This window comes from Anomaloglossus baeobatrachus, chromosome 7, assembly GCF_048569485.1.
Source record: "Anomaloglossus baeobatrachus isolate aAnoBae1 chromosome 7, aAnoBae1.hap1, whole genome shotgun sequence".
NCBI classification, from domain to species: Eukaryota; Metazoa; Chordata; class Amphibia; order Anura; family Aromobatidae; genus Anomaloglossus; species Anomaloglossus baeobatrachus.
In genome coordinates this window covers 217,463,589-217,478,894 of record NC_134359.1, presented here as the reverse complement: position 1 = coordinate 217,478,894, position 15,306 = coordinate 217,463,589, and positions in this window count along the sequence as shown.

The following is a 15,306-nucleotide window of genomic DNA, read 5'->3' as shown; positions in this document are numbered from 1 at the left end:
CGATGATGTCATAATAGGTCGATGATGTCATAATGGGTCGATGTCATAATGGTCGATGATGTCATAATGGGTTGATGATGTCATAATGGGTCGATGATGTCATAATGGTCGATGATGTCATAATGGTCGATGATGTCATAATGGGTCGATGATGTCAAAATGGGTTGATGATGTCATAATGGGTCGATGATGTCTTAATGGGTCAATGATGTCATTATGGGTCGATGATGTCATAATGGGTCGATGATGTCATAATGGGTCGATGATGTCATAATGGTCGATGATGTCATAATCGGTCGATGATGTCATAATGGTCGATGATGTCATAATGGGTCGATGATGTCATAATCGGTCGATGATGTCATAATGGGTCGATGAAGTCATTATGGTCGATGATGTCATAATGGGTCGATGATGTCAAAATGGGTTGATGATGTCATAATGGGTCGATGATGTCTTAATGGGTCAATGATGTCATTATGGGTCGATGATGTCATAATGGGTCGATGATGTCATAATGGTCGATGATGTCATAATCGGTCGATGATGTCATAATGGTCGATGATGTCATAATGGGTCGATGATGTCATAATCGGTCGATGATGTCATAATGGTCGATGATGTCATAATGGGTCGATGATGTCATAATGGGTCGATGATGTCATAATGGGTCGATGATGTCATAACGGGTCGATGATGTCATAACGGGTCGATGATGTCATAATGGGTCGATGATGTCATCATGGTCGATGATGTCATAATGGGTCGATGATGTCATAATGGTCGATGATGTCATAATGGTCGATGATGTCATAATAGGTCGATGATGTCATAATGGGTCGATGATGTCATAATGGGTCGATGATGTCATAATGGGTCGATGATGTCATCATGGTCGATGATGTCATAATGGGTCGATGATGTCATAATGGCCGATGATGTCAAAATGGGTCGATGATGTCATAATGGTCGATCATGTCATAATGGGTCGATGATGTCATAATGGGTCGATGATGTCATAATGGGTCGATGATGTCATAATTGGTCGATGATGTCATAATGGTCGATGATGTCATAATGGTCGATGATTACATAATGGGTCGATGATGTCATAATAGGTCGATGATGTCATAATGGTCGATGATGTCATAATGGGTCGATGATGTCATAATGGTCGATGATGTCATAATTGGTCGATGATGTCATAATGGGTCGATGATGTCATAATGGGTCGATGATGTCATCATGGTCGATGATGTCATAATGGGTCGATGATGTCATAATGGCCGATAATGTCAAAATGGGTCGATGATGTCATAATGGTCGATGATGTCATATGGGTCGATGATGTCATAATGGGTCGCTGATGTCATAATGGTCGATGATGTCATAATGGGTCGATGATGTCATAATGGGTCGATGATGTCATAATGGGTCGATGATGTCATAATGGTCGATGATGTCATAATGGGTCGATGATGTCATAATAGGTCGATGATGTCATAATGGGTCGATGAAGTCATTATGGGTCGATGATGTCATAATGAGTCGATGATGTCATAATGGGTCGATGATGTCATAATGGGTCGATGATGTCATAATGGGTCGATGATTTCATAACGGGTCGATTATGTCATAACGGGTCGATGATGTCATAATGGGTCGATGATGTCAAAATGGGTCGATGATGTCATAATGGTCAATGATGTCATAATGGTCGATGATGTCATAATGGGTCGATGATGTCATAATGGGTCGATGATGTCATAATGGGTCGATGTTGTCATTATGGGTCGATGATGTCATCATGGTCGATGATGTCATAATAGGTCGATGATGTCATAATGGCCGATGATGTCAAAATGGGTCGATGATGTCATAATGGTCGATGATGTCATAATGGCCGATGATGTCAAAATGGGTCGATGATGTCATAATGGTCGATGATGTCATATGGGTCGATGATGTCATAATGGGTCGATGATGTCATCATGGTCGATGATGTCAAAATGGGTCGATGATGTCATAATGGTCGATGATGTCATAATGGTCGATGATGTCATAATAGGTCGATGATGTCATAATGGGTCGATGGTGTCATAATGGGTCGATGATGTCATAATGGGTCGATGATGTCATCATGGTCGATGATGTCATAATCGGTCGATGATGTCATAATGGCCGATGATGTCAAAATGGGTCGATGATGTCATAATGGTCGATGATGTCATAATGGGTCGATGATGTCATAATGGGTCGATGATGTCATAATGGTCGATGATGTCATAATGGGTCGATGATGTCATAATGGTCGATGATGTCATAATGAGTCGATGATGTCATAATAGGTCGATGATGTCATAATGGTCGATGATGTCATAATGGTCGATGATGTCATAATGGGTCGATGATGTCATAATGGGTCGATGATGTTATAATGGGTCGATGATGTCATCATGGTCGATGATGTCATAATGAGTCGATGATGTCATAATGGCCGATGATGTCAAAATGGGTTGATGATGTCATAATGGGTCGATGATGTCTTAATGGGTCAATGATGTCATTATGGGTCGATGATGTCATAATGGGTCGATGATGTCATAATGGGTCGATGATGTCATAATGGTCGATGATGTCATAATCGGTCGATGATGTCATAATGGTCGATGATGTCATAATGGGTCGATGATGTCATAATCGGTCGATGATGTCATAATGGGTCGATGAAGTCATTATGGTCGATGATGTCATAATGGGTCGATGATGTCAAAATGGGTTGATGATGTCATAATGGGTCGATGATGTCTTAATGGGTCAATGATGTCATTATGGGTCGATGATGTCATAATGGGTCGATGATGTCATAATGGTCGATGATGTCATAATCGGTCGATGATGTCATAATGGTCGATGATGTCATAATGGGTCGATGATGTCATAATCGGTCGATGATGTCATAATGGTCGATGATGTCATAATGGGTCGATGATGTCATAATGGGTCGATGATGTCATAATGGGTCGATGATGTCATAACGGGTCGATGATGTCATAACGGGTCGATGATGTCATAATGGGTCGATGATGTCATCATGGTCGATGATGTCAAAATGGGTCGATGATGTCATAATGGTCGATGATGTCATAATGGTCGATGATGTCATAATAGGTCGATGATGTCATAATGGGTCGATGATGTCATAATGGGTCGATGATGTCATAATGGGTCGATGATGTCATCATGGTCGATGATGTCATATGGGTCGATGATGTCATAATGGGTCGCTGATGTCATAATGGTCGATGATGTCATAATGGGTCGATGATGTCATAATGGGTCGATGATGTCATAATGGGTCGATGATGTCATAATGGTCGATGATGTCATAATGGGTCGATGATGTCATAATAGGTCGATGATGTCATAATGGGTCGATGAAGTCATTATGGGTCGATGATGTCATAATGGGTCGATGATGTCATAATGGGTCGATGATGTCATAATGGGTCGATGATGTCATAATGGGTCGATGATTTCATAACGGGTCGATTATGTCATAACGGGTCGATGATGTCATAATGGGTCGATAATGTCAAAATGGGTCGATGATGTCATAATGGTCGATGATGTCATAATGGGTCGATGATGTCATAATGGGTCGATGATGTCATAATGGGTCGATGATGTCATTATGGGTCGATGATGTCATCATGGTCGATGATGTCATAAAAGGTCGATAATGTCATAATGGCCGATGATGTCAAAATGGGTCGATGATGTCATAATGGTCGATGATGTCATAATGGCCGATGATGTCAAAATGGGTCGATGATGTCATAATGGTCGATGATGTCATATGGGTCGATGATGTCATAATGGGTCGATGATGTCATCATGGTCGATGATGTCAAAATGGGTCGATGATGTCATAATGGTCGATGATGTCATAATGGTCGATGATGTCATAATAGGTCGATGATGTCATAATGGGTCGATGGTGTCATAATGGGTCGATGATGTCATAATGGGTCGATGATGTCATCATGGTCGATGATGTCATAATGGGTCGATGATGTCATAATGGCCGATGATGTCAAAATGGGTCGATGATGTCATAATGGTCGATGATGTCATAATGGGTCGATGATGTCATAATGGGTCGATGATGTCATAATGGTCGATGATGTCATAATGGGTCGATGATGTCATAATGGCCGATAATGTCATAATGGGTCGATGATGTCATAATTGGTCGATGATGTCATAATGGTCGATGATGTCATAATGAGTCGATGATGTCATAATAGGTCGATGATGTCATAATGGTCGATGATGTCATAATGGTCGATGATGTCATAATGGGTCGATGATGTCATAATGGGTCGATGATGTTATAATGGGTCGATGATGTCATCATGGTCGATGATGTCATAATGAGTCGATGATGTCATAATGGCCGATGATGTCAAAATGGGTCGATGATGTCATAATGGTCGATGATGTCATATGGGTCGATGATGTGATAATGGGTCGCTGATGTCATAATGGTCGATGATGTCATAATGGGTCGATGATGTCATAATGGGTCGATGATGTCATAATGGTCGATGATGTCATAATGGTCGATGATGTCATAATGGGTCGTTGATGTCATAATGGGTCGATGAAGTCATTATGAAGTCATTATGGGTCGATGATGTCATAATGGGTCGATGATGTCATAATGGTCGATGATGTCATAATGGTCGATGATGTCATAATGGGTCGATGATGTCATAATGGGTCGATGATGTCATAATGGTCGATGATGTCATAATGGGTCGATGATGTCATTATGGGTCGATGATGTCATAATGGGTCGATGATGTCATAATGGTCGATGATGTCATAATGGTCGATGATGTCATAATGGGTCGATGATGTCATAATGGCCGATGATGTCATAATGTATCGATGATGTCATAATGGTCGATGATGTCATAATGGGTCGATGATGTCATAATGGGTCGATGACGTCATAATGGGTCGATGATGACATAATGGTCGATGATGTCATAATGGGTCGATGATGTCATAATGGTCGATGATGTCATAATGGGTCGATGATGTCATAATGGGTCGATGATGTCATAATGGTCGATCATGTCATAATGGGTCGATGATGTCATAATGGTCGATGATGTCATAATGGTCGATGATGTGATAATGGGTCGATGATGTCATAATGGTCGATGATGTCATAATGGTCGATGATGTCATAATGGGTCGATGATGTCATAATGGGTCGATGATGTCATAATCGGTCGATGATGTCATAATGGTCGATGATGTCATAATGGGTCGATGATGTCATAATGGGTCGATGATGTCATAATGGGTCGATGATGTCATAATGGGTCAATGATTTCATAACGGGTCGATTATGTCATAACGGGTCGATGATGTCATAATGGGTCGATGATGTCATCATGGTCGATGATGTCAAAATGGGTCGATGATGTCATAATGGTCGATGATGTCATCGACCATTATGACATCATCGACCGATTATGACATCATCGACCATTATGACATCATCGACCCATTATGACATCATCGACCATTATGACATCATCGACCCATTATGACATCATCGACCCATTATGACATCATCGACCCATTATGACATCATCGACCATTATGACATCATCGACCGATTATGACATCATCGACCCATTATGACAGCATCGACCCATTATGACAGCATCGACCATTATGACATCATCGACCCATTATGACATCATCGACCCATTATGACATCATCGACCCATTATGACATAATCGGTCATTATGACATCATCGACCCATTATGACATCATCGACCATTATGACATCATCGACCATTATGACATCATCGACCCATTATGACATCATCGACCCATTATGACATCATCGACCCATTATGACATCATCGACCCATTAAGACATCATCAACCCATTATGACATCATCGACCCATTATGACATCATCGACCCATAATGACATCTTCGACCATTATGACATCATCGACCCATTTTGACATCATCGGCCATTATGACATCATCGACCCATTATGACATCATCGACCCATTATGACATCATCGACCTATTATGACATCATCGACCCATTATGACATCATCGACCATTATGACATCGACCCATTATGACATCATCGACCCATTACGACATCATCGACCATTATGACATCATCGACCCATTTTGACATCATCGGCCATTATGACATCATCGACCCATTATGACATCATCGACCATGATGACATCATCGACCCATTATGACATCATCGACCCATTATGACATCATCAACCCATTATGACATCATCGACCATTATGACATCGACCCATTATGACATTGACCTATTATGACATCATCGACCATTATGACATCATCGACCCATTTTGACATCATCGGCCATTATGACATCATCAACCCATTATGACATCATCGACCATTATGACATGGGTCGATGATGTCATAATGGGTCGCTGATGTCATAATGGTCGATGTCATAATGGGTCGATGATGTCATAATGGGTCGATGATGTCATAATGGTCGATGATGTCATAATGGATCGATGATGTCATAATGGGTCGATGATGTCGATGATGTCATAATGGGTCGATGATGTCATAATGGGTTGATGATGTCATAATGGGTCGATGATGTCATAATGGTCGATGATGTCATAATGGTTCGATGATGTCATAATGGTCGATGATGTCATAATGGGTCGATGATGTCATAATGGGTCGATGATGTTATAATGGGTCGATGATGTCATAATGGGTCGATGATGTCCTAATGGGTCGATGATGTCATAATGGTCGATGATGTCATAATGGTTCGATGATGTCATAATGGTCGATGGTGTCATAATGGTCGATGATGTCATAATGGTTCGATGATGTCATAATGGTCGATGATGTCATAATGGGTCGATGATGTCATAATGGGTCGATGATGTTATAATGGGTCGATGATGTCATAATGGGTCGATGATGTCCTAATGGGTCGATGATGTCATAATGGTTCGATGATGTCATAATGGTCGATGATGTCATAATGGCCGATGATGTCAAAATGGGTCGATGATGATGATGTCATAATGGTCGATGATGTTATAATGGGTCGATGATGTCATAATGGGTCGATGATGTCATAATGGTCGATGATGTCATAATGGTCGATGATGTCATAATGGGTCGATGATGTCATAATGGTCGATGATGTCATAATCGGTCGATGATGTCATAATGGTCGATGATGTTATAATGGGTCGATTATGTCATAATGGGTCGATTATGTCATAATGGGTCGATGATGTCATAATGGGTCGATGATGTCATTATGGGTCGATGATGTCATTATGGGTCGATGATGTCATAATGGGTCGATGATGTCATAATGGTCGATGATATCATAATGGGTAGATGATGTCATAATGGGTCGATGATGTCATAATGGTCGATGATGTCATAATGGGTCGATGATGTCATAATGGGTCGATGATGTCATAATGACCGATGTCATAATGGGTCGATGATGTCATAATGGGTCGATGATTTCATAATGGGTCGATGATGTCATAATGGGTTGATGATGTCATAATGGGTCGATGATGTCATAATGGGTCGATGATGTCATAATGGGTCGATGATGTCATAATGGGTCGATGATGTCATAATGGTCGATGATGTCATAATGGGTCGCTGATGTCATAATGGCCGATGATGTCATAATGGGTTGATGATGTCATAATGGGTCGATGATGTCATAATGGGTCGATGATGTCATAATGGGTCGATGATGTCATAATGGTCGATGATGTCATAATGGGTCGATGATGTCATAATGGGTCGATGATGTCATAATGACCGATGATGTCATAATGGGTCGATGATGTCATAATGGGTCGATGATATCATAATGGGTCGATGATGTCATAATGGTCGATGATGTCATAATGGGTCGATGATGTCATAATGGGTCGATGATGTCATAATGGTCGATGATGTCATAATGGGTCGATGATGTCATAATGGTCGATGATGTCATAATGGTCGATGATGTCATAATGGGTCGATGATGTCATAATGGGTCGATGATGTCATATGGGTCGATGATGTCATAATGGGTCGATGATGTCATAATGGCCGATGATGTCAAAATGGGTCGATGATGTCATAATGGTCGATGATGTCATATGGGTCGATGATGTCATAATGGGTCGATGATGTCATCATGGTCGATGATGTCAAAATGAGTCGATGATGTCATAATGGTCGATGATGTCATAATGGTCGATGATGTCATAATAGGTCGATGATGTCATAATGGGTCGATGATGTCATAATGGGTCGATGATGTCATCATGGTCGATGATGTCATAATGGGTCGATGATGTCATAATGGCCGATGATGTCAAAATGGGTCGATGATGTCATAATGGTCGATGATGTCATAATGGGTCGATGATGTCATAATTGGTCGATGATGTCATAATGGTCGATGATGTCATAATGGTCGATGATGTCATAATGAGTCGATGATGTCATAATAGGTCGATGATGTCATAATGGTCGATGATGTCATAATGGTCGATGATGTCATAATGGGTCGATGATGTCATAATGGGTCGATGATGTCATAATGGGTCGATGATGTCATCATGGTCGATGATGTCATAATGGGTCGATGATGTCATAATGGCCGATGATGTCAAAATGGGTCGATCATGTCATAATGGTCGATGATGTCATATGGGTCGATGATGTCATAATGGGTCGCTGATGTCATAATGGTCGATGATGTCATAATGGGTCGATGATGTCATAATGGGTTGATGATGTCATAATGGGTCGATGATGTCATAATGGTCGATGATGTCATAATGGGTCGATGAAGTCATTATGGGTCGATGATGTCATAATGGGTCGATGATGTCATAATGGTCGATGATGTCATAATGGTCGATGATGTCATAATGGGTCGATGATGTCATAATGGGTCGATGATGTCATAATGGTCGATGATGTCATAATGGATCGATGATGTCATTATGGGTCGATGATGTCATAATGGGTCGATGATGTCATAATGGTCGATGATGTCATAATCGGTTGATGATGTCATAATAGCCGATGATGTCATAATGTATCGATGATGTCATAATGGTCGATGATGTCATAATGGGTCGATGATGTCATAATGGGTCGATGACGTCATAATGGGTCGATGATGTCATAATGGTCGATGATGTCATAATGGGTCGATGATGTCATAATGGGTCGATGATGTCATAATGGTCGATGATGTCATAATGGGTCGATGATGTCATAATGGTCGATGATGTCATAATGGTCGATGATGTCATATGGGTCGATGATGTCATAATGGGTCGCTGATGTCATAATGGCCGATGATGTCATAATGGGTTGATGATGTCATAATGGTCGATGATGTCATAATGGGTCGATGATGTCATAATGGGTCGATGATGTCATAATGACCGATGATGTCATAATGGGTCGATGATGTCATAATGGGTCGATGATGTCATAATGGGTCGATGATGTCATAATGGTCGATGATGTCATATTGGGTCGATGATGTCATAATGGTCGATGATGTCATAATGGTCGATGATGTCATAATGGTCGATGATGTCATAATGGGTCGATGATGTCATAACGGGTCGATGATGTCATAACGGGTCGATGATGTCATAACAGGTCGATGATGTCATCATGGGTCGATGATGTCATAATGGCCGATGATGTCATAATGGGTCGATGATGTCATAATGGGTCGATGATGTCATAATGGGTCGATGATGTCATAATGGGTCGATGATGTCATAATGGGTCGATGATGTCATTATGGTCGATGATGTCATAATGGCCGATGATGTCAAAATGGGTCGATGATGATGATGTCATAATGGTCGATGATGTTATAATGGGTCGATGATGTCATAATGGGTCGATGATGTCATAATGGTCGATGATGTCATAATGGCCGATGATGTCAAAATGGGTCGATGATGTCATAATGGTCGATCATGTCATAATGGGTCGATGATGTCATAATGGGTCGATGATGTCATAATGGGTCGATGATGTCATAATTGGTCGATGATGTCATAATGGTCGATGATGTCATAATGGTCGATGATGTCATAATGGGTCGATGATGTCATAATAGGTCGATGATGTCATAATGGTCGATGATGTCATAATGGGTCGATGATGTCATAATGGTCGATGATGTCATAATTGGTCGATGATGTCATAATGGGTCGATGATGTCATAATGGGTCGATGATGTCATCATGGTCGATGATGTCATAATGGGTCGATGATGTCATAATGGCCGATAATGTCAAAATGGGTCGATGATGTCATAATGGTCGATGATGTCATATGGGTCGATGATGTCATAATGGGTCGCTGATGTCATAATGGTCGATGATGTCATAATGGGTCGATGATGTCATAATGGGTCGATGATGTCATAATGGGTCGATGATGTCATAATGGTCGATGATGTCATAATGGGTCGATGATGTCATAATAGGTCGATGATGTCATAATGGGTCGATGAAGTCATTATGGGTCGATGATGTCATAATGGGTCGATGATGTCATAATGGGTCGATGATGTCATAATGGGTCGATGATGTCATAATGGGTCGATGATTTCATAACGGGTCGATTATGTCATAACGGGTCGATGATGTCATAATGGGTCGATAATGTCAAAATGGGTCGATGATGTCATAATGGTCGATGATGTCATAATGGTCGATGATGTCATAATGGGTCGATGATGTCATAATGGGTCGATGATGTCATAATGGGTCGATGATGTCATTATGGGTCGATGATGTCATCATGGTCGATGATGTCATAATAGGTCGATAATGTCATAATGGCCGATGATGTCAAAATGGGTCGATGATGTCATAATGGTCGATGATGTCATAATGGCCGATGATGTCAAAATGGGTCGATGATGTCATAATGGTCGATGATGTCATATGGGTCGATGATGTCATAATGGGTCGATGATGTCATCATGGTCGATGATGTCAAAATGGGTCGATGATGTCATAATGGTCGATGATGTCATAATGGTCGATGATGTCATAAGAGGTCGATGATGTCATAATGGGTCGATGGTGTCATAATGGGTCGATGATGTCATAATGGGTCGATGATGTCATCATGGTCGATGATGTCATAATGGGTCGATGATGTCATAATGGCCGATGATGTCAAAATGGGTCGATGATGTCATAATGGTCGATGATGTCATAATGGGTCGATGATGTCATAATGGGTCGATGATGTCATAATGGTCGATGATGTCATAATGGGTCGATGATGTCATAATGGCCGATAATGTCATAATGGGTCGATGATGTCATAATTGGTCGATGATGTCATAATGGTCGATGATGTCATAATGAGTCGATGATGTCATAATAGGTCGATGATGTCATAATGGTCGATGATGTCATAATGGTCGATGATGTCATAATGGGTCGATGATGTCATAATGGGTCGATGATGTTATAATGGGTCGATGATGTCATCATGGTCGATGATGTCATAATGAGTCGATGATGTCATAATGGCCGATGATGTCAAAATGGGTCGATGATGTCATAATGGTCGATGATGTCATATGGGTCGATGATGTCATAATGGGTCGCTGATGTCATAATGGTCGATGATGTCATAATGGGTCGATGATGTCATAATGGGTCGATGATGTCATAATGGTCGATGATGTCATAATGGTCGATGATGTCATAATGGGTCGTTGATGTCATAATGGGTCGATGAAGTCATTATGAAGTCATTATGGGTCGATGATGTCATAATGGGTCGATGATGTCATAATGGTCGATGATGTCATAATGGTCGATGATGTCATAATGGGTCGATGATGTCATAATGGGTCGATGATGTCATAATGGTCGATGATGTCATAATGGGTCGATGATGTCATTATGGGTCGATGATGTCATAATGGGTCGATGATGTCATAATGGTCGATGATGTCATAATGGTCGATGATGTCATAATGGGTCGATGATGTCATAATGGCCGATGATGTCATAATGTATCGATGATGTCATAATGGTCGATGATGTCATAATGGGTCGATGATGTCATAATGGGTCGATGACGTCATAATGGGTCGATGATGACATAATGGTCGATGATGTCATAATGGGTCGATGATGTCATAATGGTCGATGATGTCATAATGGGTCGATGATGTCATAATGGGTCGATGATGTCATAATGGTCGATCATGTCATAATGGGTCGATGATGTCATAATGGTCGATGATGTCATAATGGTCGATGATGTGATAATGGGTCGATGATGTCATAATGGTCGATGATGTCATAATGGTCGATGATGTCATAATGGGTCGATGATGTCATAATGGGTCGATGATGTCATAATCGGTCGATGATGTCATAATGGTCGATGATGTCATAATGGGTCGATGATGTCATAATGGGTCGATGATGTCATAATGGGTCGATGATGTCATAATGGGTCAATGATTTCATAACGGGTCGATTATGTCATAACGGGTCGATGATGTCATAATGGGTCGATGATGTCATCATGGTCGATGATGTCAAAATGGGTCGATGATGTCATAATGGTCGATGATGTCATCGACCATTATGACATCATCGACCGATTATGACATCATCGACCATTATGACATCATCGACCCATTATGACATCATCGACCATTATGACATCATCGACCCATTATGACATCATCGACCCATTATGACATCATCGACCCATTATGACATCATCGACCATTATGACATCATCGACCGATTATGACATCATCGACCCATTATGACAGCATCGACCCATTATGACAGCATCGACCATTATGACATCATCGACCCATTATGACATCATCGACCCATTATGACATCATCGACCCATTATGACATAATCGGTCATTATGACATCATCGACCCATTATGACATCATCGACCATTATGACATCATCGACCATTATGACATCATCGACCCATTATGACATCATCGACCCATTATGACATCATCGACCCATTATGACATCATCGACCCATTAAGACATCATCAACCCATTATGACATCATCGACCCATTATGACATCATCGACCCATAATGACATCTTCGACCATTATGACATCATCGACCCATTTTGACATCATCGGCCATTATGACATCATCGACCCATTATGACATCATCGACCCATTATGACATCATCGACCTATTATGACATCATCGACCCATTATGACATCATCGACCATTATGACATCGACCCATTATGACATCATCGACCCATTACGACATCATCGACCATTATGACATCATCGACCCATTTTGACATCATCGGCCATTATGACATCATCGACCCATTATGACATCATCGACCATGATGACATCATCGACCCATTATGACATCATCGACCCATTATGACATCATCAACCCATTATGACATCATCGACCATTATGACATCGACCCATTATGACATTGACCTATTATGACATCATCGACCATTATGACATCATCGACCCATTTTGACATCATCGGCCATTATGACATCATCAACCCATTATGACATCATCGACCATTATGACATGGGTCGATGATGTCATAATGGGTCGCTGATGTCATAATGGTCGATGTCATAATGGGTCGATGATGTCATAATGGGTCGATGATGTCATAATGGTCGATGATGTCATAATGGATCGATGATGTCATAATGGGTCGATGATGTCGATGATGTCATAATGGGTCGATGATGTCATAATGGGTTGATGATGTCATAATGGGTCGATGATGTCATAATGGTCGATGATGTCATAATGGTTCGATGATGTCATAATGGTCGATGATGTCATAATGGGTCGATGATGTCATAATGGGTCGATGATGTTATAATGGGTCGATGATGTCATAATGGGTCGATGATGTCCTAATGGGTCGATGATGTCATAATGGTCGATGATGTCATAATGGTTCGATGATGTCATAATGGTCGATGGTGTCATAATGGTCGATGATGTCATAATGGTTCGATGATGTCATAATGGTCGATGATGTCATAATGGGTCGATGATGTCATAATGGGTCGATGATGTTATAATGGGTCGATGATGTCATAATGGGTCGATGATGTCCTAATGGGTCGATGATGTCATAATGGTTCGATGATGTCATAATGGTCGATGATGTCATAATGGCCGATGATGTCAAAATGGGTCGATGATGATGATGTCATAATGGTCGATGATGTTATAATGGGTCGATGATGTCATAATGGGTCGATGATGTCATAATGGTCGATGATGTCATAATGGTCGATGATGTCATAATGGGTCGATGATGTCATAATGGTCGATGATGTCATAATCGGTCGATGATGTCATAATGGTCGATGATGTTATAATGGGTCGATTATGTCATAATGGGTCGATTATGTCATAATGGGTCGATGATGTCATAATGGGTCGATGATGTCATTATGGGTCGATGATGTCATTATGGGTCGATGATGTCATAATGGGTCGATGATGTCATAATGGTCGATGATATCATAATGGGTAGATGATGTCATAATGGGTCGATGATGTCATAATGGTCGATGATGTCATAATGGGTCGATGATGTCATAATGGGTCGATGATGTCATAATGACCGATGTCATAATGGGTCGATGATGTCATAATGGGTCGATGATTTCATAATGGGTCGATGATGTCATAATGGGTTGATGATGTCATAATGGGTCGATGATGTCATAATGGGTCGATGATGTCATAATGGGTCGATGATGTCATAATGGGTCGATGATGTCATAATGGTCGATGATGTCATAATGGGTCGCTGATGTCATAATGGCCGATGATGTCATAATGGGTTGATGATGTCATAATGGGTCGATGATGTCATAATGGGTCGATGATGTCATAATGGGTCGATGATGTCATAATGGTCGATGATGTCATAATGGGTCGATGATGTCATAATGGGTCGATGATGTCATAATGACCGATGATGTCATAATGGGTCGATGATGTCATAATGGGTCGATGATATCATAATGGGTCGATGATGTCATAATGGTCGATGATGTCATAATGGGTCGATGATGTCATAATGGGTCGATGATGTCATAATGGTCGATGATGTCATAATGGGTCGATGATGTCATAATG